This window comes from Corvus cornix, chromosome 2 (genome assembly GCF_000738735.6).
Source record: "Corvus cornix cornix isolate S_Up_H32 chromosome 2, ASM73873v5, whole genome shotgun sequence".
NCBI classification, from domain to species: domain Eukaryota; kingdom Metazoa; phylum Chordata; class Aves; order Passeriformes; family Corvidae; genus Corvus; species Corvus cornix.
In genome coordinates, this window is record NC_046333.1 from 86742232 (window position 1) to 86769963 (window position 27732).

Consider the following 27732-nt stretch of genomic DNA (forward strand, 5'->3'; position numbering starts at 1 on the left):
GCTTGAGTGGTGAAGGCAGAATACGACGGTTGGGTACAACATGCTTGCAAATTTGACAGGTTACATTATCTTTTATTGACATCCAAACAGAACTGCCAGACTCTGGAGGCTTTATTTTTGCATCAGCCTCTTTTTTTTATGACATCTGCCATCTTTAGAAGTTAAACAAACTTTTTATTGCTGAGTTTTAGCAGATTATCTCAAGCAGCCTTGGCTGCTTCTTGGTAAATTGTGTGATACATGATGTGTTTCTGACTTTAACCTGCATTTTTTTCTCCTTTTCTTTTTTTTCTATAAAATAATTTGAAATAATTTATGAAATTCACTCTGTGTTATAATCTAACTTTGATCTGGGGGGACAATACCAAGGCGAAATAGAAAAAGATGGATTATAGTTCCTACATTAATAGACTTAGAGAAAAAAACCCCTGGTACACTTTATGAAATGAAAAAGATAAGAGCATGAATTAATAATACTTTAACAGCACTGGCACAAAATCCTTGGATGGTAATGCTCCAAAACTACTCACATTGATTTAAAATCTATATTTAAGACAGTTAGGTTTAGAAGTCCCTCTTCAGCTGCATCAGATATAGATTTTCAATTTACAAGATTATTTTAAATCGAGGTGTTTAATTCAGAAAATATCATATAAAGCTTTCCATGCTCAAAAGTAAATTCCTTTCTTTTGCTCTCTCAAATTATGCTAGTTAAAGTTTAACAGTCATCACTGATAAATGCTTCTGTATGACCATGTCAAAGCAGAACTGCTACATGACCCACAGAGGCCTTGTCCCAAGCTATGTGGTTATAGACTTCGGAGTCTGGAGTGAGGGAAAACCCCCTGTGGATACAGATCAGAAGAAGATGAGGCTCATGGAGCACTTAAAGTCACTGAGGGCCAAATTCTGCCTGAGGTGATGTGGCTCTATTGAGTACCACAACGGTTTGTGTCCATGCAAGGGCAGAGTTTGTCAAAACCGTTTTACTACTAATAAATAGAGATTGATCAACTTAAAAACAAAGTTAGCCAGTTCTTTTCTTTATATTGAAGTAGCAGCATAATACAATTGGTTATTGCTTTCTTGAATTCCAAAACAGTTCTTGAGGACTTTGCTGGAAGCTTGTACTGTTCATTCAAAGGGAAATGATTACAGCCTGCAGCTACATTAATGTTCGGATATGTAATTAGTACAGTGTCACTTTAAACAGCAAATTAATTCACAGTGGTTAGGTAAATTGGAACTCACATCTATTTTTCTGTAAAATGACTGAAATTTTTAGTGTGCCCCACCCAGCAAAACTGTGCTCTCCAAAGAAAGGGGTGAACTGGTGTGGAAGAGATGTGAAATTTAATTAGAACTAAAGGGTATTTGTCACAAACTCAAAAATTGTTACAAAGCATGCAAGCTGGGAAAAAAAATTGATTCCCACAGTGGCAAGAAATTTCTCCCTTAACTAATGATAGTAATGGGCAGAGAAGACAGTATCCAGATCCAAAGGAAAGTGCTAGTTTATGTTTAATGGCTTGAAGATGAGGAAAAATCACCCTGGCTTGAGTTCAAATTCATATTCTGTGGCTTCAGTATTCCTGTAATGTGTTTCTGAAACTGGAAAATAATTCTCTTCTCATTTTGGGTCCAGCCACACCACCGAATTTTATGTGTGGGCTTGGTGGTGGAAGTCAGAATTCCTCTCAGACCTCTAGTTTAGAGGTTTGATTTGATGACCAGGTCTGGAATGGCATCTTCTCATCCCGGAGAAAGAACCCCTTGGGCACCTCTGAGGTCATAGGAACGCATTGTGTTCTTGCTCCTTATGCAAACGGCAGAAGTAATGACTGTCTGGCTAATGATATCTGCCAGTGATTGTTCTTGAATGACTCACTGTGAGGACTACACAGGCCTGCTTAGCTGAGAGGCCAGACTTCAATGATCATTCACTGCAGCTTCCAACTTACACTGGGGATGAGGGGAGTGAAACACTAGGCAAGAGGTGATTTGCAAATCTCTGCCTCCATTCCATCAGGATTCATCATGACTCAAAGTTTATAGCTGTGGAGTGAAAGATGATGGCACTGTCAGAGTAGGGAAATGAATCCTGAGTAATGAGCAGGTTTCCCATTTATCCATAAATCAACTTATCCTTGTTGGTGGTATAAAACAGGTAAAAGGATGCTCTGTATACAGCAGGTTGCTGTGCTAATACATCCTGCTTACTATCTGAGGTGTCTCACAGAGCAGACAACGACACCCTTCCACAGAGCCTTGGGGGCTCAGACTAACTTCTCTCAGAAATGCCTCCAGTGAACAAAAACAAGGAGACACAAAAGGCGCAAGTGCAGAATAATTAAGCAGAATCTTGTCTAACTCAAATTATTTTCATGCTTTTTCCACAGGGCATCAACAAATCTTTAAGGATGTAATTTCAGCTCTAACCTTGAATTTCCTTGCTGTAGAAATGGATGGAGTGAATCATTTAGTTTTATCTGAACATAATTTTTCTGTAAAAAGCAGATTAATTCCGGGTCCCAAGTTTCTAGTACTCTGTGTTTTGATTTCCTTTTAGTGCCTATATAGGCACAGTTTAGGGAATTGGTAAGACAGATGGAGCTTGGTTAGCATGATTTTTTTTTCACACTGAATATAAAAGTGGTTGGGTATTTTTTTTACTATGCAGCTGAGACATGAAAGGCAGGTGGCTGGAAATAACTAATTTCTAGATAAACTATGTAACTCGTAGCAAAAATCTTAGAATACACGCATAAAAATATTTGGGGATTCTTCAAGTGGCAGACTAATAGCTAAAAGCTGTTGTTGCACTCATCATTAGGCACCCTTAAGAGCCACATTACTGTCAAAAATAATGATGGCATTCCTTTTGATGCCCTCATAGGGAAAGACCTTTTAATTCATAGCTTTGTCCTTTGCCTAATCTGAGGTCTGACCAGTTGAACTGTACTTTATTCCAAGCGAGATAAATCTGGAAATGAACAGGCTGTGACTTTTATTTGAAGTAGATAGGAAAGCTTAAAAAAATTAAAATCTTTTGAACAGAAGTCTGACATTTTAGAGAAAACAGCTTATGTAATTTGCTAAATTCTGTTAATGTGAGTACTTATCAACAGAGTGCCTGAACAGGCATTCAGTCGGTCATCCTCACGAAAATAGCAGCTAAGTACACTTCATTTCCTTGCCTGCTTCTTTGAGTGTGTTTGGAGAAGCAAAAGTACCAAACGAAGTAGCAGCAGTATAAAAGTAATATGTGGGGAGTCAGGGGCAAAAAAACAATAAATCTACCAAAGGTTTTTTTGAACAGAGATAGCAATAATCTTGTCTTGTGTACCTGGCTTCAAAGTGCTGATCTTTATTATAATGCATAGCAATATATTGTACTGACTTGACACATATATATATAAATACATGAAGGGATTTTCCAGCTCTGCTTCTCAAACCATTTCAGTTGGGAAGGAAATGTAAGTCCACAGGGAAAAGAACACATAGAAGTAAATACTGTGCTCATAAGAAATTCAACGACAGCTCTGAATATTTTCGTTAGCATTAATTTATGACTTGAGTTGAGCAAACAGTAAAAAAACATGCTGTCCTGTGAATATCCTCTTGGATTCACAAGTGAATTTCAGTTTAACTCTTTGAACCATTTCAAGGGGTTGTTTTCTGTGGATATTTGATACAGAGCTTTATTAGCAGAAACTGCTCTCAAAAATGCCCCTTTTAAATTCATAAGTTTGGATGTTCACCAAAAGTGATTTCTTGAGCTGCATATCCACAGTGCCAGTTAGTTAATTAGACAACTAACCTCATCAGGAAAAAGTTTTACATGGCTTATATAATTAAGAAATGCAGTGTGATTTGCAAATGTTCACAACTCCTCATGAGTGATCGGCAGACCTGGAATTATTAATTTCGAAGGCATTCATAAATAATTCTGCAGAACAAATTTGGAAAAGTTGTGATCCATGTAAGGACAATTTTCAAACAAGAAAGAAAAGGCAGCATTTGTTTTTACATGATTAGCTGCTAAGTATTTGCTTAGCTTTATCTACTGTTGAAAGAACAGGTGCTGGCAAAGTTGCTAAAGAAATGCTTTCAGGCATCAGGATCTGGAGATCATGCTGGAAAGTCAGTAGGGCTGATTCCAGCTGCTGTGAGCTTGCGTGTCTTTGCTGAGGTCAGCTGAATGGCAGCTTTAGATTCCAGGTCAGAACTTGGCTTTTCTGCCCCAGGTCGGCAGCTACTCGGGTGCTTTTTCCATTTGCTGTGTTGACAGTACCAATAGCACACAGTGTTATCTGTGCACCTGATTTCCATTCTTCACTTCTGTTCCGCAGATTGACACATAGGTTGAATTCAAAAGTGCAGGGAAAGAGCTTTGCCTGCGAAAGGAACCTGCACACCAGAGGGTTTGCTCTAAACTATTGTGAGACCTCCGGCTACAACACAGGACATGGGAGCTTTTCTGAACCCTCGTGTCTTGTGTTGCAGCCAGAGGGGCACATCTTTTCAACAGGCTCTGAGATAAATAGAAGAAACCAACGTGAAAGAGATGTAAAGACAAAGTGAGAGACGGGTACAGGCATGGGACTTCAATGAACATCTAAAGAAGCAGACTCAGGAATGTGACTGTTGGCATTAGCCTTTGAAGCTTTTTCCTAGATCCAGAGGAGATGTCAGATTTCTGCCTGCTCTTGAATGAAGATTCAAAGTTCTGAATCAGGTAGTAAAAGTTACTGTACTTGCAATGCCACTGGCACTGCTAGTTTTATTTTTTTTTCTGCAAATTTGACTAGGATCGCTGAATTAAATACAAAGCAGTTTGCAATTATCTCATGATCTGTCCTTTTGAAACTCAGCTGTTTTGTATCTGTACTTCAGCAGTTGTAGGTATGAGCTATCCATAGAAATAGAACTAGAATAAGTATCCTCAATGTTTTAAGCAGAGAGAATGCCTATGATTAGCACTGAATTTTTTGTTTCTCACTGGGACAAATTTTTCACTTTTTTCAGCAGCTGACTTCAGGGTGTGCCTCATCTTGGGTAGGAGCCGCAACACAATTTCTTTGTTTTGGATTAACTTTGCCACTTGTTCAAAATATTGCATGCCTTTTTGTCCCATCCAATAACGTGTACTCAACTGAAATGTTCCTTTTAAATGCTGCCTTATATGGGATACACTGGGATATAATGTTTTAAATATATGGATTAAAAATATGCTGAAATACTGAAATACTCAGAAGAGGATTATGGACTTATATTTTTCAGCTGTTAAAATAACATAATATGGGTGATTAAAAATATTCGTGTTCCAGTCCTTCCATTTTGACATCTTTTAGGAAGCTACAGAGACATGTCTCGTCATCTGTCAATAGACATGTTTAGATTTTGGTGTAAGAGCTGAATAATTTAGAATATGTTTCCAGACCATCTTTGATCTCAACAGATTTTGCCCCATTCTCTATTGATTGATTTCAGTGGCAACACACACAAAACAAAGTTCTGATCAAGGGATTAACAGGAGCTAAACCTTGGGTCATCACAAGACAGAGTTTTTGAAGGTTGCCTTACCAGACAAATACTCTATTTTTGTAGTCTATTTGTGATTACTATTTCCCAGGGGAAAAATAAAAAGGTACTTTTAAGAAATGTAAATAAATATTCTCACCTTCACTTCTCTGATCAGGCTCGATGTTTCCTGCACAGTTTGTGTAGTTATCGTTTAAATGAAAGAGGGTGCTTTCATTAACAAAGTGGCCTCCTGGGTCACTGGCTGACTTTTCAATGCCATTTATACTCTTCTGTTTGATCTCCTGAGCTTTGCTGCAAGTCAGCAGAATGAATTAGCAAAATAACCCATGAGAGACCAATAGTCCAATGCCATCTATTACCCCATTTATTCCCACTGGGTTGAAAAGCCCAGTTGTTGCATCTCTGTGTGTGCATGTCTCCTCCTCCAATGCGTCTTTCAGTCCTGAAGGATAAAACCTGATAATCTGAAAAATTTTGATAGAGGAGCTCCATCTCTCAGTATTCTCGAATGCAAATCATGTTCGGATGTCTTCTGAGGGGAAAGGGAGTGAGAAGAATTTCCCCATTCCAGTGGAAGGCCTTGGAGGTTTCAACACTTCAGGAGAAAACAGGAACTCATGCACTTGGATAGAAGAACAGAGCTCTGGGTGTAAATTTCTGCAATTGCAAAGTTTACTATAGCCTAAGCATTTTACCTAGTGATTTTTCCCTTTCTAAAATATCCGATATGGGCTTGCAAAAATTCCAAGAGCTTCCTAAAATACTCAAAATGAAGGATGTACTTCAGGGTTTTTTCAGTGATCTTTATTCAAATACTTTTCTTCCTATTGCATACATTAAGTTTTGCACTTGAATTACAAAGCAAATGGTTTGACAGAAAAATATGCCTATGCTGTGGGAGAGGTGTAGTTTTTTGCTCTGGAATCTATTGGCTAGACTGTACCAGTTCAGTAGAGTTTTGCAAGTAGCTAGCCATCAGACTGTAGCCAAACCCCTAGTTTAAAGAAAAAACCCCAGCAGTTAAGTATAGTTTAATTTTTTTCCCCCAGGAAGTATTGTTATTATAAACTGTAATTAGTGGTTTTAACTCAGCAATATTTCATTTCTCTTACTGGAGAAAAAGCTTCCTAGCTGAGCATCTTTGTTAGAGCTGTCAGTGTCTGCATTCAGAAAAGAGCTGTGATCGAAAACAGGTAATTTCTTGGCAGTTTAGATGCATGCCCCGCCAATCAAGAAAGCTGAGGTCTCCTAATGATCTTAAAATAACAGAAAAAGAAATTTTGTCAAACATTCAGGTGTTTTTCAGAGAACCTATTTTCTCAAGTGAGAAGTTTTATTTGTTGGCAGTGGCTGAATGCTTAATTACAGTAGCTGTGCTAAATATCACTGCTGGCGCTTGAGATATATTTAGATTCAGCTCCCTCTGTCTCAGAAAACCCAGCGATTAAAATGCAGCACTGCAACATAACGTAACTGATAATAGGTATAGGGCTAAGGAAGCTTTTAGATGTTGCCAAATCTGCTATTGAAACCATGGATGAAGCATGAAAATGGTGGGAACTATTTCTTCCTGTACTAGTCAGAGCCTGTACTCAGTTCCATCAGTGCAACGTGCAGCAGTACAGGGATTTTCCAGGGAATCTGAAGGAGTTAGGTGCCTTTGACAGTAAAAATCACTACAGCATTAGTCTTACTGTCTATAATTGATCAGCTTCACAAGATTTGCTTCAAATAATGAAGCAAAGCTCAGTCCTGAACAGACCTAAAGTATCCCTTTTAAAAGCCTCTCTCCTCTCCTCTCCTCTCCTCTCCTCTCCTCTCCTCTCCTCTCCTCTCCTCTCCTCTCCTCTCCTCTCCTCTCCTCTCCTCTCCTCTCCTCTCCTCTCCTCTCCTCTCCTCTCCTCTCCTCTCCTCTCCTCTCCTCTCCTCTCCTCTCCCATGAGGTTTATCCATAATTTCTCCTTTTCTCTCTCATGAGGTTTATCCATCCTTTGGGTTCTGAATCACTGCATGTGATTCCCATCTGGTCTGACTTCTTGCACAGATCAGCACAAGTCGACGCAATCATCCCAGTTCTCCCCATGGGCTCTGATTTCATCTAGTGTTCTCAGGCAGTGAGAGAGAAGGAGACCGAGTGTGGGACATAAAACCTAAAGGTTTATGCTATCCTATCCATGCCTGAACCTTTTGTGATTTCATCTCTTCTTTGCTTCCTGTTCTCCTCCTCCCCCTTCTCTGAATACTCTCAGCCCTCTCTGATTTAATGAGCACTAAAGTCATTAAGCTCTATTAAGGCTCAGACATCCTCAGACAGTCCCAGGACAGAGGACATAGCAGAATGCAAGCTCTAGTACATAATTCGTGACTGTATCTTTGACTGTCATCCATGTGCAGGAAATACAGCACAGTACATCTTGAAGGACAAACTGGGAAGGCATTGTCTCGTTGACACATACTGTTTGACTTTGCTGGCAGAAACCTGCTTTGCAACATACATGGAAAAGGCCTGCGCTCTTACGGGCTCTGAACTTTCCAGGGGTTGCATTTACTGTGGAAAAGTGATGTAATAAAGAGCCACCCTTGTCCTCATTTGAGCTCTACTTACACTTTGAAAGTCCCGTGCAGTTCACTGAAAGTTTCTCCATCTGTTTTCAAAACATGGAACATAGTGATTATCAGAGCTCCATACTGATGGGATAAGGAACTGACTTAGCCTGTTTATCTGTAAAACAGTGGCACTATATAAGTTACTTTAGCCAGTGAGTTTCCTGGAAAGCAAAGGAGCTGTTTATATTTGCAGGCTAAATCAGTCTGTGATCACTGTATACAGCATGAGAACAAAGGTGGCAATTCACTCAAACCACAGAAAAAAATCTTATCTGTCATTTACAGTGCCATTCTTTAAAGCTCCTTTCAGTATTTTTAAATTGAATTATCATATGTATAGTCTACATGTCCTTGATTCACTGAGTATTTAATTGACAAAACCCCCATTTTCAACTGAAAAAGGCAGCTTTGATGGAAACATAATAATCCATGCACCATTAGCGGTTATAGTCAAAAAGGAACAGTAAAAATGTCACCTTCTAGCTCAGGTCAGCTTCCTGAGTAGATCACAGGTGGTGTTTGTTCACTTTACTGACTAAAATAAATCTTATTTCTCTCAGCTGCAAGAACAATGCAGCTAATGGAGATTGAGGTGGGCTGTAGGCTGCATCGCATGTATTCAGCGGAGATTAATTTAGTTGTCAGTAGTCATGATTCAGGGGAAACATCCATTAAGAGTCTTGAGTGAACTTGCAGTAGTCAGAAAAGAAATTGTCCCTGTAAACTAAGCCTCACCAAAGAGGCATGGCAATCATGTGGGTCCCCACAATGCTCCTTGATTAGGGCCAGGCTGGGCAAGGTAGGCCACTTGTGGGGACCTGCCTCCCTGTGGGCAAAGGAAGGGAGCAAGGCAAGATCCGGCAGAGCAATCCCGTAAATCCGACAGAGGGTCAACACAGAATCCCAGTGGGAGTGATGAGGTGAGTGATCGGTGCCTGTGGCAGCAGGAAAATGAGAAGGGGTTTTTTTCCCTCTTCACACTGGCCTGCACAGCCAGTTAGCTGTGAGAGGACATTTTTCAAAGTTGACTACCTTTTTAAAGGTAGAGTGGCTTCTGTGGCAGTACAAGTCCTGTCCTGAACCCTCCTGCATCCTGCTCCTGGCTGACACAATGACACTGGCAGCACTGCTGATCTTCATGCACATGATACCAGGCTGTGCCAATTGTTGGGTGCTCTCACCTCAAGCACAGGTTCCAGTCTGGCCCTACTGCACTTCTGATGCTTTTCTCCCTTGTTTCTGCTCTCCAAAGATGAGGTGGAGCCAGCAGCAGAAGAGAGATCAGTGGGATTTTCTATTCAATGCCATTGGTACATTTTCCTTACCATCGCTGTGCTGGGAAAACCTCTGAGCTGTACAGACCCAGAGGGGGTCTGTTGGTTATGTGGTGTAGCTGGAGCAGGAGGGAATCAGACTGGGATTAGGGTATGCCATTAGGGTAGCATGTGAGTGGGCAAAGGCTGCCAGCATCAGACATTCTGCTCTAAGGGGGCTGGGAGGGAGGGAGAAAGAGTCAGGGGCTGAGGGAGAGAGAGATAAAGAGGAGGAGATCCAGACTCACATCCTGCAGGACTGCACTGCCTCCTCTTCCAGGAGATTTTGCAGTGTATGCTTGTACTGACCTACTAGTTCAGCTTTATGGATGTTTGGAATGCCATTGGCCCTCAGCACTTGACACAGAAATGCAAAGCCACAATCTCTGCTTTATTTGCAGAAGGAGGCTGGGACTATTTTGAATTTTGAAGCCATGACAATGAAAAAAGGTTTGGAATGGAGAGTGGTGCAGAAAATGAGACAAAAATGGAGCATGTGTGGGTGTGTGCAGGTGTACTCATGGGCTGAGGAGAGAAGAGGTGCAAATGTTTGGGAGCCAATGTTAGAGACACCTGTTTCCCTTGTGTTCCTCCAGAGCAACTCCATCAAATTCTGCTGAGCCATCTTCCCTTTAAAGTAATGGGACATGAAACTTTGCTCACAGTCTTTGCTGCATGAGCCATTTCAGTTTTTCAGAAGAGTTGCAAACCTGCAAGCTGAACCTGAATGTCGTTCACAAATGCTGTTCTCTTTACATCTCTCCCCTGGCGTGGGTGTATCACACCAGGTTACTGAGGCAATGCTACATTTCAGCGTTTTCTGTTTGAATTTTTTAATAAATATTGCAAAAAGCAAACACATTTCCTTCTACTCTGCTAGCACAGGAAAAGCAAGGAGTAGAAAAGGCACTGAGATGAAAGACATAACTACAGGTGGAGCGCATCCACCAGCTGACGAGCAAACAATACCCAGACTAGCGAGAAAATACTTTCAACACTGTGGCAGGGCAGGCCAGGCTTCCCTGTTCCTACACACAGTGGAGTTACAACTCCAGTGCAATTACAGCTGTGGCTGTCATGGGCATCCTAAAGAAACACCAAATCCAGCTGGCAGAAGGTTCCAACCTTTCCATGGTGTCATCCTCCGCAGAAGGCCACCCTTGTGTGTACTGGGGCAGTGCCAGGCAGGGAGCTGCGGGGTTCCCATGGCAGCTCTCCAGCTGCATGCATGCTGGAATTGAGCTGAGTCTCCATCAGGGACTGACTCACTGCAGCACACTGACCTGCAAGGGAGCAGGTTTCAAGGCCCAGTCAGTGGTGGCAATGTCCTCTCTTGTCACTCCCTGCCAGCAGAAGCCCCTGTGTGCTGGGGACTGCAGCTTAGTCACTCTGCAACCTGTATCCCTCTTCCTCTGCTACTGTGGGGTAGGGGAGAGGGGAGAAAGGATGATAAATTGGTATCACCACCTAAACCACTGCGCCCAGAGGGCTGCACTTCTGTGTGGGTGCCTGCACCCTCTGTGTCACACTGAGGATGGGGAGGTTGAGTGGAATTATCTGCTTTTGAAAAGTTCATGGGAAATTTAAATGTTGGGCATCTCTGACAGGCTGTCTTCAAAGGCTTTTTTACTTATGGATTAACCCTCCTCCTCTAAAAGTAGGTTTGTTCACGCAAGAAAAATTAACATTAAGGCTGCTATTGTTAATCTAATCTCTTCCTTTTGATTAATTTTGCCAATGTTGTAAAAGGAAAAACAGAATTCTCTTTTTTCATGGCCTCATATGGTCTCTGTCCATAGCAGAGGCCAGTGCTGAGGAAGCACCTGGGGCACTTCAGGTCTTTTGCTCTTTTTTCAGCAGTGGATTCAAATATAACCAAGTTAATTGGCCAAAACCTTTTATTACCAGTGCACAGGCTAGGTGATATAGTAAGGGCTGAATATAGTAAGGGCTAAGAAAGTCCTTGCAAACGATGTAAAGGGAGAGTCAATAATTCTTATGCGCTGCCTTCTTCTCTGCAACAGAACCATCCACACGTATTATAAGAAGAGCTGAATCACTGCATTATAAATAGACTCACTACGTATTTCTTTTCCCTGAAAATAATTTCGAATTGAACATGCCTACTCTATTCACTTTGAATTACTGCTCCTGAGAAAAGAGAAGATGGTGACATTTTCTAACTTTCTACTTTCCCCATTAGTAGTCTGACTGTTAAAAGCCTTGACTGTTAGCCTTTGGGATGCAAACCTGCTCCCATTTAAGTCAATGTGAGTTTTATCATTGATTTAATTGGAAGTGAGATTGAGCCATTGGGCATGTGAGTGGCTTTGTATAGAACTTTGAAAAAAATAATAAAGGAGACTGAGGCAAAATGTAGTGCCAGTTTTTTCATCACAGCAATAACCCAGCTTTGCCCAGCCTGCCAAGAGTCATGCTAAGAGGAAAGCCTAGCCTCAAAAGAAGTGCTCATAATATTACAGCTTAATTAGTTTATGGGAGGAAAATGCTGAAGGGGAGAGCCTCTCCCGTTGTTAAGTATTTCAGCATTGCAACGCTGACTAATGTTGTCTGCTCAACATTAACTTAGCCAGAGTCCTTGCCCTGTTCCACTGCAGCCTGCCTAGGATTCTGTGCTCCCTCCTCAAGCCTTGGTTTTGGTTTAATGACAGTCATGCTGGGTATCTCTGAAAACACAGAAAATATTGTTTTTCTGTGTATCTAATTTGCCCATTATTAATATTATCCCTGATCTTTTAAGTAGGTGATTATTAAGCAAAGAAATAGCAATGAAGCAAGGAAAGAATGTGATAGGGAGATTTACTGTGTGGGAGGCAGAGATAAAATTAGATTTCTTTAAGCTATGTAGTACAGTTATTAGGAAGTTAGGCTAATTTTTCAAGGAGCTGTCACTTAAATAACCTCATCTTATTATTCATGCTGAGGTATTTACTACAAAAATTCCTTCCCCCAGGTCATCATTTTTTCCAGCAGCAGAAGTTGGGAACTCAACAATTGTTTGCAGACCTGAATAATGCAATGACATGTTATGGTAATGCGAATGGTAGATTATTAAAGGATATGATTTAAAACCACTCTGCTGGTTCTAGTGGAATTTGTTTGTTTGGCCTCTTTTAGTATTTTCACCAGCTCCCTCCAAGTTTTCCATTTACAGTCTCAGTGGAGACAGCAGTAAATTTTACCCACCTCAATTTGTTCTTAATGCTGTTTCTTATTATCTGCTGACTTTTCTAAAGGTGCCCCAGCATCAATCCCACTGGCTGTTAATAGCACCCAGTATCTCCACCACCACAGAACTCCCAAGTGTATTTTGCCTTAATTAGTTTCTTTTTTCCCCCATCTCTATTCTGTTGCTCCCACCTAGACTGCATATGAATTAATCAGACTGACTTTTAGGCTAAACTATGGGCTCTTAGGAGCATGTGTAGCTCTTAACACAGAACACATTTTCCAAGCCCTGAAGTGGGAGGTAGTCTCAAATAATTTGTGGGTTTGGCAGTCCTGCACTGCTTGGCAAATATTTCCACTTACACTTCTTTCAACAAAGTGACTCCAGCTCTGCTCCTGTTCTGTTTTGCTTTACAAGATTGTTTACAGAACTACCTCAGCATGTAGTTCTCAACTCCAGCTTGCTGGCACACCACCCTGAGCCACATGGGTTTATGCAGACTTCTCCTCCTGACCTTCCCAGTGAGCCAGGAGAGGTTTTCCTCAACCCCTGTGGCTCTTTACTGCAAAGTCAGCCTCTCAAAACTCAGGGGAGAACTCTAGCTTTTCTGTAAATAAGGATAATGCTGGAAGGAGGCAGGTTATAGTTCTTTATACCAAGAAGCACCGTAAAGAGATCAAGGGGGGAAAACACATGCTTTTGTCATGCTTTCATTATTTGCAGCCTTAACTTAATCTCTTGCTGCTGGTGATTTGCCAATAAAATGGGTCCTTCTTGTTTTAGAGAGGGCACATTGACCTCTGCTATGTTGTTGAATGTTGGCTGAATGACGCCTCACATGCCAAAGGCTCCAGGTTTAGAAAAAGGGTCAGCACACCATGAAGAGCTCTGCTCAACATACATGATTTGAGGGCAGAGATATTGAAATGAAGATCATCTAAAGTCCCTCAAAAATGGCTAAGATTGAAGAGCCTCCTTAAAGCTGTAAATCCATGTGTGCCCAAGACCTCTCCAGGTTAGCAGTGAAGAGAAACTTTCACTTCCACAATTATTGGCTGCTGACCTCCTGTGTCAGAGTGCATGTAGCTGTTCCTCTAGGACAAATTTGGGGAGGTTGGGGCTAACACAAATTTCATTTTTTTTTCAAAAGAAATGTTTTCTTGTTTAAAATTAGGTAAATATGAACATGAAGGTGAGAGAAATGTGTCCTTAAAACATGGATTCAGTTCTAGTATGTGATAGGGAAAATCCTAACCAGCTCCTGAGGTTACCTCCAAAGCAGCAGCATATGGGAAAAATCAGCTTTGAAAGCAACCACTTTGATTCATGTAAATAGGTATAAAAATTCCTGAGGAAGCTCTGAAGTAAACTGGAAAAAGGTTAGTATGACTGGTTTGGCTGGGGTGGGAGGTGGTGCATTTTTGAAAATGCTGAGGAGAAGATGAAAATAGGGTTATTGGGAGATGCATTTGTCTCTGAAACTTCAGCAACTGCAGTAATTAAGCAGCACCAAGGAAAGTATTTTCAAGACAGATGCAGAACTGGAGTAATGCTAACTGAGACAGTGTACTAGTGATGTACAAACAGCTCTTCTGACCTCTGCTGCTAACTCCTCATGCTGCTCTAGGTCCACATGTTTCCACCCCTCCTCCTTCCTCTCTCCGTGTTTCTCTTTTTCTTGTTTCTTTCTCTTTCTTTCTTCAAACAAGGCCAATGCACAAAGGCTGAATCTGCCTGGCAATTTTGCATGCCAAATTCATAAGACTGTCAAGCTCCTCTCGTTCCCAGAAGTATCTGTCCTTAAAAACACTTGTAACAGAAGTGACATTGTAAACAAGACAAGTGTCCCCAATGAGCAAATGAAGCTTTTTAGAATTAAGTTTTCAGTAATATACATCAGCATTCAGTCAATTGTTTTCTTAACCTGATTATGGCACTACACTCCTTGTAACAATAAACATTGTATTTGTCTTTTGTAGGGAAAGAAAAATGGAGGTAAGGAATGTGCAGACAGTCAGGAGGACTGTAACTGGGACATGGATTCAATGCAGGATGCCTTGAAAACCCTCCTTCAGATTTGTTTTTCTCTTTTGGTGACCTTGTCCAGTTCTTTTAGGTTTCTTTTGCTGCAGTATATGTGACTGCAGGACACCAGTACAAACTCCCTTCTTCATCACACAAGAACAAGAGGCGGTTCCCCCCAGTCTCCAGTGTTCACACGCATGCACCCCTGCCCTGGGCTCCATGTTGCACTGCCACCAACATACTGGTGTGCTAGAGAGGCACAGGCCTGTTGTCACTTGATTTCCTCATTGCAGGCAGGTGACAGGGGATGTGTTTGTGCATAGGGTTTCCATGGGGCTTTGCACCATGGCCGCCCTGCCGGAGCTGACACATGCTGATGGATGTGAGCTCTCCTTTTTTTAATAAGAGGAAAGCAGGACCTTAAACTGGATCAGAAACGATCCAAAAGATCCTTATTATCACAGCATCCCAGGGCCCTTCGCTCCCTGGGGCCTCCCAGCTGCAGGGCCGGGTGGATGTGCTTCCTCGACAGCCAGCCCCAGCCCCAAGAGTCTTGGGAGTGCACCAAAAGTTTGGTGCAGCACACAAATAGGTGTTTCATGTAAGAATTCCTTTCTGGTCATCTTGTCCTCCTTTGTCCAACCCCCACGGTCCCACGGGTGCTGTGGAATTCATTCCCCTGACCCAGAATTTCCCTTGGGTCCCTACACAACTTCTAAGGCCAGTTGTCCAAAATTTTGGGTTTAACTGTTCTGCCTTTGTCTGAACCGTTCTGTGAAATGCAATTAGCACATATTTACCTAGCTGAGAGGCACATTGTAAGGCCTAATGAATGGTCTCAGAGTACCTGGTGTGGTGTTAAAGCCTAGAAGAGCCTGATAAGGTGGTGAGCTTTACTTAATTAAGTTAACCGTCAGATTAATCAAGCTGCATGTTTAAAAAAAGCAACGTGAGAGCACAGAGCTCCTGCAGGTCTGCAGTCTTGTTTCTGGGGCTGCTCTCATTAGATAGAGCCAAACACAGTATCTGTCAGAGGGTATGTACATTGCTGGGGTACACGTTGATCCTCCCTGCTTATTTATGCTTTACAAAGAGTAAATTTCAGAAATAAATTGTTGATCTACTCTGCATGCAGCGAAATTTTGCCCAGGGCTGGACTGGTGATTTTTTTTTTTTGTGTGTCTACTTGCTCCTTTGGATGATGCCCACATGCTGCTATTTCAGTTCCTAACCAAGCAATTATCCAGTTACATGTATGTGCAGCAAGCACACTGAGCACAGCTGCCTCCCTGGTGACTTCAAGGAAACTCAGGTGTCTCTTTCACTCCTTTTATTGCACTGACCCTTTGTACATCATCCTGTAATTATTCTTCTTTAGCGATTTATGGCTATAAAGGTATATCCTTTTAAAGCCCTCTCTCCTCTCTTGGCAGATTGCAATTCTTTTTCTTTTTTTTTTTTAAATTTTATTTTTTAATGACTAATTAGCTGGGGGCTTTGTGGATAGGCTGTTGGTTTTAGTGCCTCACTGCAGGGCCCCTTCCCGCTCAAGTGTAAAAGACAGAGAGGTCGCAATAGCAGTGCTCAGCATAATTTCCCCCCTCCTCCATTGGAAATCTGCCACCCACCTCTTTAGCTCTTGACGTGAAAAAAGAAAGAAGCAATATGTGGGAGAATCTCTGGTGTGTTGTCTGGCAGTGTGACATGTAATGCTTCTTTTGCTGGGAAACAGCTGAAAAGGGAAAGGGGTTGCTGACTGGCTTCTCTTGCCATCCACGGTCAAGCAGAAGAAGACACTGAGTGGGAAAGCAGAGCTGGTACAGCCAGTAAGCCATGCAGAAGCAGCCATAAATCCCCTGTCGATGTGCAGATGAAACTCAGTCAGCAGAAAGTTCTCAGATGCTGGATACAAGCCTAGGTGGAAGAAGACAGAGAACAAACTGTCCCCCAGTGGAGCTCTGGCAGAGGGCAAGAGAAGACAGAGGATAAACAGTGTCACCCAGTGGAGCTGGAGCAGAGGGGAAGCCAGCCCTTGGTGATGGGGAGGTGTGATGCAGGAGCCCAAAGGGCCTCAACACAAGCCCAAGAGAGCTCCTGAACAGGGGACTGTACCAACAAGGACCTCTGCCAAATTTCTGCTAACTGTGTCTGATGAAAATATTTCCAGCTGAGTAGCAGTGTCTCTTGGAGGGGATTATTTTGTCTTCCTGGGGTGAAAAAGGTGAACAGAGCCAGCATGACTCTAGACAGTGGTAGCTGGTGTCATCAGGAGCTGCTTTATATCTAGTGGAGTCTTAACTGTGTAAACCTCTTGGGTAATCAGTAGTTTAAACATAGTTGAACATAGTAGGCAAAATCTACTGGTTTGGTTTTTTTCTTGGGAAAAAGTAGAATTCCAAGGAATGATGAAGACTTGTTTGAGAGTTGGTGTGAGTATCTGTGGCTTTGGGTGATCTATCAAATCTCAGAAAATATACTGTATTGTATAAGGCAAAATGCAAAAGTGAATGGTTTACCTTTAATGGAAAGATATAATCTATCATAGGACTAATCAATACATGCATTTCTTTATGAATTAAAAGATGGTATCTTCCAGTTCATACTCATCGTGCTTGTAAGACATGTTCCAGGAGACAGAAAACTTGTGAGCAAGGAAGTGAACTTAAGCCATGTTGTATTTGTTGCTTTTGATTATGTCAGTTTGGAGGAAGAATCTTCAGAAAGAGATCTAACAGAAATATTTACAGTGACACAGATGACACTATACCCCCTGGGCTTTGGCTCAAGCAAGTGAGATATCCAGGCAAATCACTTTTTCTTACTGGAGAAGAAAAAAAATGCATTAAAGGTGTCATTTAATGCATGCCACAGTTGTAGAAAGGTGTTTTTTATATGGGGAGACACTGATGTATTTCCTTACAGACAGCATGCATCACTGTAAGCCAGCCTGCCTGCTTTATTTTGTGTATCTGGCTATACAGACACTTCCTATTCTAATTTAATTTCAAGAAACTGAACTTCCATGAAGAGATTTATTATGGGTGTGATGATTTCAGGCTTTAAAAGTGAGCCAGAGGTGATTTTAAAAGATGATATAAGCTTTCGTATACATCAAATGTCTCATTGGATGAACTATTAAGATGAGCTTGATTTTATCTGGATTATCTTTAAATGCCCAAATTAGTTTTCACACTGTCTAAAGGGATGCAGAGATCTGGGTTTGCATTTGTGAATCCAAAGGCTGGAACTGACTCTCACTTGGTGTCTGAATGGGAAACTGGATTTTTTTGGCTTTGGATACAGCCTGCATTTCTCCAAGATATATGCTCTTTGTCCGTTTGGAAACTGCCCACACACAGTTTGAAGACTTTGTTCGTCAGGAGTTTCTGAGTGCTAAACAAAGCTTTCCAGGGGGGCAGCACTGTACCTTGTGGTGTTTCACAGGTGGGATATGGATCTGTGCCTTGACTTTTTGCTGCATGTGTGCCTAGGCTGCAGTGAGCCCCAGCATATCTCTGTTTGGAAACTGTCTCCTGAAGCCACGATAGCTGGGGCTGGACCCAGTTTCCCACTGCCTCTGCAAATCTGTGGATGGCTGCGAATGCCTGCATAGGACCTATCCATGCTCCTCACAAAAAGAGAAACCATCAGTTCCCATTTCTAGTCAAGATTAAATGACAGCATCACATGCAACTACAAAAGGAAAGTATCCAGGAGGGAATATGTGATCTGTCCTCCCACGTCAGTTCTCTGCTGCTACATCAAAGCTACCAGGAACTTAAAGGGGCAGGTCCAGGGAAAACCTAATCCCCCATTTGTTAGTGCTTGCTGTTCAGTGGTAAGGTTTGTGATAGCTGATGTTTTCCCCAGTGCCCCAGTTCTTTGAGTCACACAGCTTGGTGAGAATTGTTTCCTTAAATCTTCATTTCTGGAAAAAAGGCCTGAAGACATGACCAAAGTCCTCCTTTGTCAATGAGAAGTGAAAAGAAAAAAGGCCAAACTTATTGTTTTTAGCAGTACATTTTAGTTTTTCTGTGATCCAACTTGTGGGGTTTTTGAAGCATAGCTGTGACAGCACTGTGTTACGATTATGCAACACAGTACAACCATGCTTCTACTGCCGTCAGTACATCTTCACTTTGCTAATCCTTTCTGCTTCTCCATTTCCTTCTCCCTGGGGTTACTCCAGCCCCCATCTCGCCCCTTTATTGCCTTTCTCAGTCTTTCCTCCCTTCTCACCACCTCCCTGGGCTTCTCCCAGTCATGCAAGCACCCAGGGAGCACCAGAAGGGCCTTAGTCCCTTGGTCCTATTCTCATGTCCCCTTCATCAATGGTGCCTTGAAGGGACACAATTGCCCAGAGCTTGCTGCCTCCTTCTACACCTGGCAGAGGACAGTTTTGCTGCTGAGGTTCATAGGGCTTCCTGGCACTTCTGTAGCTGCTGAGGTTTTCCGCTGCAGGATGTGTGTAGCTGCAGCAAGAGGTACCAGAGAGTCACAACTCCCAAGATTGATCTTCTCAAGGTGAAGGCACATCATGTGACCTACCTTGGCAAGGAGAAAGATACAGAAGAAGCAAATGATGGTGGTTGTATAAAAGGAACAGAAAAGGGGAGCGAGAAAAAGGTTGGATTTCAGACTAGTTTTAGTGTTTTACAATTTAGGCTTTGTTTTTATCCAGTTGAAGTTTAGTCTATGGGGCTGTGATTACTGCCTGTGGTAGGGAAGGCAAAGAAGGCAAATGCACAAGAAAACTTCTGTCCATGGTGTCCTGTGTCCCTGGGCTCCTCTGACACTCACTGGAAAAAGCTAAACTCCTCTGCAGGGCAATTCAAAGCAGAAAATTAACTCCACGCTCTCCTTTTTCTGTCCAAGGCCAAAGTTCCCTTTTCTGAATGATGCCTTCCCTGCTTTTCTTAACACATTGCTTTGTTGAATTAAATGGGGCTCAGTGTGTGAGTTGACCTGGACAACCATTAGCAAACACATATAAAAGCTACACCTGCGAGGAACAATTGCAGGGAGGGCTGTCATGCAGCTCCGCAGGCTGCTCTGGCTCAGAGCAGAGGAGAATTGGCAGTAAAGAATGATGGCTTTATTTGTACACCAGTTTCAGGTGGAAACAACAACTGCTTCATGCAAACTCTTCTGTTCATAAAGCTTTACACTTGACGGTGGAGCCATTTAGCAATCACTAAAGCCTGTTCAAGTGCAGATGCTTGTTTTTTATTCTGAAAAGATATATATGTGTGTTTCCTTTTGATAACTTAGTGTTACTACCAACATCTTTCACCAACATCTGCTTGAAATAATTCTTGTGGCCCATTTCTCTCCCCTGCTATACACATTCTCAGTCCTACTGAATTTTCGTGTAACCACAGGCAATGTTGGCTTGTGGCACTGCACTAACTGTGAGTCAAGTGTGAAAATGGGCCCGTACGCAGCAAGTGACAGTCACATGTGCCACCAGGTACAGCTGCACAGGAAAACGAGCTCTGTGTGTCACCACTGCAGGAGAGTGTCTGCTAGTACTCAGGTGTAAGTCCCAGAGGGTGCTGAGAGAAGGTGCTGATCATCTTCAGTTCCCAGGAATTGCATTTACTGGTGAGACCAGAAGGCCTCATTCCCCGTGGAGGCTTTGCCCCTTGTAGTACCCTGTCCTTGCCCCTCAAACCTCTTCTTTGTAACTTTTGCAAATGCTCGCTGGATGTGGAAGCACTGCAGGACTTAATGGTGCTATTATGGTTGGCAGGAGTTCACATTTCCTTGATGCATGCAAAAAGTGCCACCTCCACCAAGGCCCCTAAAGGTCTTCCTGTCTCCAGCTGATGCTAAATATATCCTTTACAGTCCTTATGACCCTCTCAAAAATACAGCTTACCTCCTGAGCAATTTCCACAAGTATCCAGGACTCACCAGAGATAAATTCCCACAGGCTGCATGAAGCCTTGGAAACACAGATGCAGAGTTGCTTGCAAATCTGGCTCAGAGCCAAATGTAAGAAGCCCAGAAAGAGGATGCCCAAGCTCTGCAGAGACATGCCCATGCTTACAGACATTTCCAAACGATACCAAAACCAGGCACAGGCTACATTAATGACTGTGGGAGAATGAGAGCAACTTGGCTGAGTGTGGGGAGCCCTGCATCCAGCTACCAATTCAGAGAGTTTGCTTTGGAGGAGGATCTGAACCCACCTCCAGAGCAAGACATCTCACCCTCCAGCCTGTTTGAGAGCCTCCAACTCACATTGATTCATACTGTCTTCCTCTGAGCAAACGAGAAATGCCAGAGCATTTCTCTTTTTCCAGAGAGTGAGATGGTTATCTAATTGGCTTCTATTTCCAGTTGTCCCAGAGAAGCAGGGCAAGGGTCTGGGCTCATTTAGCTCTCAGGAGCAGGGTTTCAAGGATGCTTCCCCGTGGCACCTCACTCTCCCTTGAGTTAAAGGTCCAACCCAGAGCTTAGCATTCCCATGCACTGGCCATTCATGTAAGAGTTGGACTCGATGATCCTTGTGGGTCCCTTCCGACTCAGAACATTCTGTGATTCTGTGTCCCATCTCTGTGTGTGATCAGTGGCCTCTACATGGAGCGGAGCCCTGTCCAGACAGGGATGCCAGAGACTCATTCAGAAAACCCTCACGGAGAGAGGCCATTACCAGCCTTCTCCCCCTCCTACTTTCTCCTCCTGGCCCTGCTCCCAAAGCCATTTGCTATTACCAGGCTGCTGTTGTCCCTGCTGTCCCTGCTGTTGTCCCTGCAGCAAAATCAGCACAATGCACCTGAGCACGTCTCAGGGCCAGGCTTCTTGTAAACTGTAGTGTTTAAGCTATGGCATAAGCACCAACGTGGGTGAGGAGTGGGTGCCCCATACCCTTGTGTTGGTTCTGTGGAGGTGAAGGTAACCACTAGCTGGGGTTGGATGGGGGGCGTCACCGTCTTACATGAACACAGTCTTTAAGTGAATTGGAAGCAAAGCCCTACATATCTCTCAGGTTTAAGCTTAAAGCACTTTACAGGTTCCTGAGAAACAAATTTCATGGTGCTGTTGGCAAGTTTTATAGGTAAGTGTTTAATCCCTGTTCTGTTAATAAGGCAGCTAATGCATGATGTTTTCCTCAGCCATATAATGTACCATCAACCACATAAAATGTGTCCAGCCCAGAATGGCAGCACCTCTTGTCTGCACCTCTGGGCATGACACACACAGCAGGACACCTGTGAAGCCAGAGAGGTGCAAAGCCTCCAGGGATCACAGGGATTCGTGCTGATTTTGTTTGGCATGGGGTGCATTCAGGAGTGATCTGCCTGGGACCGCAGCTCAGTCTGTGTGATTCTGTCTGAAAGCCATGGCCTGAACTCTGGTCCCTGAGCCCTCCCTGCCTCTGCACTTGGACTTGGCTCTGCTTCCCTTGGCACAAACAAGGGAGCGCAACAGGCTCCATCATTTCCCTAAGCACCAAAAGAAGTGAATGCTGGAAATGCTCTTTTTTGAAACATTAGTACTTGACAGCCCCTGCCAAGCATTAGGCGGCCAGTAAAATCTCTCTACATAAATTGTGTTGTAATTAGTGTGATTTGTTTAATGTCACCTTGTCTGGCTGTCTGAGAAACCGTCTCAAATATAAAAACACTATGCTTCTCAGTTGAGAGAGTGGACTCTGACTTCATTAAGACATTTTTATTTCTCCCAATTTTTTTACCATGGCCTTTTCAAATCACTCAGGCTGGAGAGCCTAAGACAGGTTAGGTAAGAATTCCTGAATGAGGAAAATAAGATGTAGTAATAACAAGCATAAAAATTTTCTTAATAAAAGTAATATGATAATAATTAATGGATGTTGTATTTTGTAGGCAGGACAACACAGTGAAAACATTCTGATAGCCCAAAATACCTTGCATGTGTGCAAACAAGCCATTTTAGGGGAAACAGTAGAGAGGTGAGAGGAGAAAGTGATTTGCTTGCTGGAAAGGGGTGTTCGGGTCTGACCTTCCTCCCCGATGTCCCTCAGCTCCTGCGCTGCACACCCAGGTCTGAAGAGCCAACATGAGTGATTTATGGCAATTGTTCCACCAGGTGGCAACAAGGAGAGCAATAGGAAAGCAGTCGAGGGGTACTGGAAAGCCTAGAGAGGAACTGGGTAGCAGCACTGTGGCTTCCTGGTGGACTCCAATACATTAAGAAAGCCCAAGCTTGATTGCGGTCCCATCCATCAGAGCCCAGAGAAAGCTCATGACAGACACAACAGGAGGAAAAATTGTCAGGTCTTACCCTTGGTTGTTAAAACCTGATAAAATAACTCTTCTCTTCCCCATCCTATGAGCATCACCAGCAATCTGAGAAACAGAAAGAGAAAAACCAGAAGATTGGGTAGCTTTTTCAAGCATGAGAAGTATTTGGGGATGAGAAAGGTGCAGAAGGAACACTGCCCAGCTCAGCAAGAGCATTTTTCAATTTTAATCTTTCTTCCAAATGTTTTGCTTTTATTCCAACTAATTGAACAAATGTCTTAAAATTCACAACACAAACTGAATTTGATTAAATCTAGCTTGGTTCATATGATAAAGTACTGCAGTTAGAATGCAGCTAGAAAAATACATTATGCTAGGACAAGTAAGTACGGTTAACTTCAATAAGAACCGAGGTAAATTGCTTTTTGCGTGAGATGTGCAATTTTACCTCAGTACAGCTTTAATCAAAGTAAAATATTATAGGGCAAGGGGGAAAAAAAACCCTTACAATGTAATGTTATGTCTACCAACCACGCAGTAACATTTTAGTTTAAGTTGCTAAATAAATCCTAGGCTACACATTATCTGTCCCCAGTTGGTATGTAAACAATTAAGGCAAGATCGGGCTATGAAATAATTTATAACAGATTGAGAAAACCCCACAGATGTGTATGCAAACTGTCCATCAGAAGTTTGTCTGCCTCCAAAAATTTCGCTGAAAGGGGAAGAATGAAAATAAATGCAGATATTTAAATGGAGTTTGCAATTCACACTTATGTATTTTCACATCCAAATGAAAAAGAATGTAAATTAAGCATAGCCAATAAATTGGACAAAAAGTATTAACCTTGCATTTGTGGGAAGGAATGTTGCTGTTTGTTCTTCAGCAGTCCACAGCTGATGTTATGTTATCCATGATTATTATGTGGATATAATGTGGGTGCTTCAAATGCCCGCTCACAGCTCATTGCAGCCTACTTTCCCTCTGGGGAGGACCTGCCCTTTTTTGAGGAGGCTAACACTGGTGCTGCCATCCCCTGCTTTGGCTGTATGGATGCCTGCCTGTGGCAGAGCAGGATCACCTGCAACCCCCTTCTCACAGGGTCATGGCTGGAGTTGTACCTCCAGTTAGGACACAGCAGGAGGCTGAGGTAGCACCATCCAGATGCTGGGAAAAAACTTGATCTTTGATTTCACCTGGAACTACAATCCCTGTGGCCAGGATGGGAAGAAACTGAAAGCAGCTTCAGAGCCTCAAAAGGGTTTCACACTCCCATATTTCTGTGTGCCACAGGAGTATGCTGTCTAACATGCAGTATACACAGCAGCCACAGCCTTCTCTGTTCACTGCAAGTGTCCTTTGGCTCACACACCCTCTACTTGCAGGTTTCCCCTCATCCTACCAGCTGGGCACCACAACCAGCCAGTGTAACTGTAGAGCAGGAAACAGCACTGGAGGGTAGGAGTCATCAAAGCTTGTGCTGGTGAATCATCAAGCTGCAGGCTTCTGAGACCAAAAAAAACCCACCTACACATCTGTCTGCCATGGAGAAAATGTAGGGAAGTTTTCTGACAGTTCATGATCTGTATTGTGCTGCCCATAAGCTTCATGACTGCATAGGGTGAGCTGAACTCACTGCAAACCTGAAGCTGAGCACTGGCTGTACAAGGATGAGAGGGGCCTGCTGCCTTTGTCACGGCTGTCAGAGTAATCCCCTGTTCCCCATCCCTCAATTCAACTGAGGGAGGGCATGGAAGTTGTGTTTAAGCCACAAGATCTGAGAGTATCTACATGGAGGATGATTTGGCAACTTGGAGAGCCACCAGGAATGCCTCAAGAGAACTAGTAAGGCAGTTCTCGGCACACTTGTCAGCTGGAGTAGGAATAGACTAAAGCAAATGTGTAAAGCCTTGATTATAGTCAAATGTTTGGTAGAGGCAAGATAGGGGGTTCATTAGATAGCAGACAATCTGGGCAGTCTAGCACTAAGGACCACATACAGTTGTTTCTCAGAGACAGAAAGGATATGTTGTCTCACCATTCAGCATGCTTTTTTACTGAGTATCCCACCAAAACCATCTTCATTTGAATTTTATGTGAGAATCTTAGCTTCTGGGAGGCAAGGCAAAGGAGGGAGATGACACCCTCAAGTGTCTGCAAGTACAAAACTGTTTTGCACAGAAACTAATTCTGGGATGATGGAAAGGTGACATGTACCCTCAGGCATCCTTTGCACTCAGTGCAGAGCTCAAGGGAGAACTGTGAATGGCACCCTGACTTTGAGTACCACGCTTTGACCCTGAGGTGTGAGGCTGCTTTGGCTGTGGGACAGGGGAGCAGAGAAGAGAGACAGGAACTTCCTTCCAGGGATGTTCCACAGCAGACAGGTCAGGCTCCTGTGTTGGGCCACTTGGATAGGCAGAAATTCCAGCTTGGGAATCGGGCATTCTACTGGTCAGGTAAAGGACGTGGAGGTGTGAACAAGCTGGTTCCTCTCAGTGCATGGAGAGGTCCTCATGAGCTGAATTAAACCTGGGTTTGCAGCCTTGCCAACAGACTACTGAATGTCGTTTATGATTGGCCCTGGAAAGAAAAGGTGTAGGAAAAAGTGACCAAGCAGCCCCTTTGCAGAGGTCAGAGAACAGTTCCAGTTGCCTTTTACTGTCCTCCAAAGCTGTGGGAACCCTGGAAGCCAAACCCACTCCAGGGGTAGCCTGAGAAGAGAGCATAGTCCATCTGAGAAGATATGGGAGCACCAAAGGGAAATACAGATGATTTCTTCTTTGGAGGAGGCTCTCTCCCTCCTTTGGGATGGTCCGAGTACCTCTTCACATGACCACATGCTTTCTGATTTCACAGGGAGCCCTGGATCACTTCTCAGGAGCAAAATGGCTTGGTAAAGGCTGACAACCAACTAGTTTTCCCTGCCTTCCTTCTCCTCTTCCCTGTGTCCTCATTCCTGGCACATTGCAAACACAGGCCCTGCCTCCTCATGCCAGAAGCCCAGTATGGAGGGGATACGGGAGCTGCAGGAAAAGCAGGGTCTTCTGGTGCTCCCAGGACAGGCTGAGCATGTCTGATTGATCGTGGCCCCCTGGGCATGGTCTCCGCTCCCCTTACCCGGCCATGCCTTATCCTGAGGTGGAAATTCCTCCCATGCCGAGGGAAGTGTTTTCACACAAGGACTTGTGCTCGTGCTTTAACAACCCAATGTTCTTCTACTATCTTTGGAGACTGTCTAAAGGAGTGAAGCATGTGCATCTGACTCCAGCTGAAATTCAGCAAATTTCACTTCTTCGGGAAATGTATCTTTGCGCCTACAGGACAATTTTTAATGCACCACATCCAATGACCCATATACTGCTCATGTCAAGACCAGGAGGTCTTGAGGACAGACATGGGTGTTCCCTTCTGTCTAGCACCTCCTCTTTCTCCTTAGCTGCCTCCCTTCAATAAAGGATCTACCATCTCTGTCTCTTGGGTATCCACCACACTTTTCTGCACCATGTTTTCAGCTGTGGTTTATTCACATACTTCCTATTAGACCCAGACAGAAGTTTTTTCTCTTTCCAGCCCCTTGGTTTTATTAGTGCACAAGTGTGTTGGTTGCACAGAGGCTAGCACATGATGGGATTGTCATGGGTTAGCATAGCTACGGAAGTGATTCCTTTGCAAAGAGGTGCTTACAGCTATGACCTGACAGAACCTATCAACTGGCTAGTTTGAATATTGGCAACTTTTTAAGCCACTTAAAGAGCTTGACACGCCTCTGTGATCCACATTTAAAAATTAACAAACCCTGGGAAAGCTCTCTCTTGCTTCCCGCCTTGGGACAGGTAACTGGGGGGGGGCCGTGCAGCCGGGTCAGCTGTGGCACGGCCCTGTTCCATCTGCGGCCCCTCCCCTCCCCCCACAGCCCTGCTCTGTGCAGGCAGCCCCTGGTGTGGCTGGGGCTTGTCTGAGACTGCTGCCCCACTGCCTGGCAAAGATCATGGGACCAGCAGCAATAAGTGAATTCCAGCTGCGGGGCCCAGGTGAGATTAACCCTTTCTTTAGTGCTGTAAGTTTCCTCCAGAACAGATGAAGCCTGCAGACATTAAGTAAAGAAGGAAGAGCTGAAACCCTGAGGCAGGAGAAAGAGGAGATGCTTAAAGCTGAAATTCTGTTGTAAAGCTGTGGTGGTGATAACTGTGATATATCAGAGTACCTGTTGTAATTTCATTGAAAGCATGGGGGGGTGGAGCGTTCAAACTGTACTTGTGAGCAAAAGCACCTGTACTGGAATAAGCAAATGCTGAAGCAGCTGTAATTTGATGAGAAGTTTGAACAGGGAGAGATGGAAGTGATGAGGACTCTTGCTCCAAATCAGAAGGAGAAGACCTCTGTTCCTAGAGACGAAGATGCTCCCAGAGATGGGTGAAGAGGACCTTTGTTTCTGAACAGCTCATCCTTAAAATGGTACCCCATTAGCCCAAGATTGGACCCTTGAAAGCAGTTGTGGGGAAAGCTGTAAGTCGGGGGAAGGGACTCTCACATGTGAGCAGAGAACCAACCCGGGCAGCTGTCTCGCTGTGATACTGAAGCCATGAGAGAGCTGTTTCATGTGGAGAAGTCTCCATAGCATGAACAAGAGAGACTCCTCTCCCTAAGTGAACTGAAAAAGGTTACTAAAGAGGTGGTAAACTGACTGAAAAATCTCAAGGGTTGTCTTGTTACATGGTGGGAGAAGAGAGAAAGGTGGGAGGAGGAGAAGTGTTCTGAAGGTTTGGTCTGATTTTTTTTTTCCTTTCTTTTAGGTCTGTTAATAAACTTCTTTAT

General features: G+C 43.4%; 1 long non-coding RNA gene across 5 annotated transcripts in view; it reads left to right on the forward strand.

Moving 5' to 3' along the window:
* The window catches only part of LOC104685854, an 84439-nt gene that overhangs the window by 36599 nt on the left and 20108 nt on the right, over positions 1-27732 (forward strand). The window contains exon 1 of one of the 5 annotated variants that reach the window (XR_002044241.3): positions 4527-4738. The exons of the other annotated variants lie outside the window; for them this stretch is intronic. This is a non-coding gene — a long non-coding RNA (uncharacterized LOC104685854). Of the gene's footprint in view, positions 1-4526; positions 4739-27732 lie in introns of those variants that run through there. 5 annotated transcript variants of the gene reach the window in all.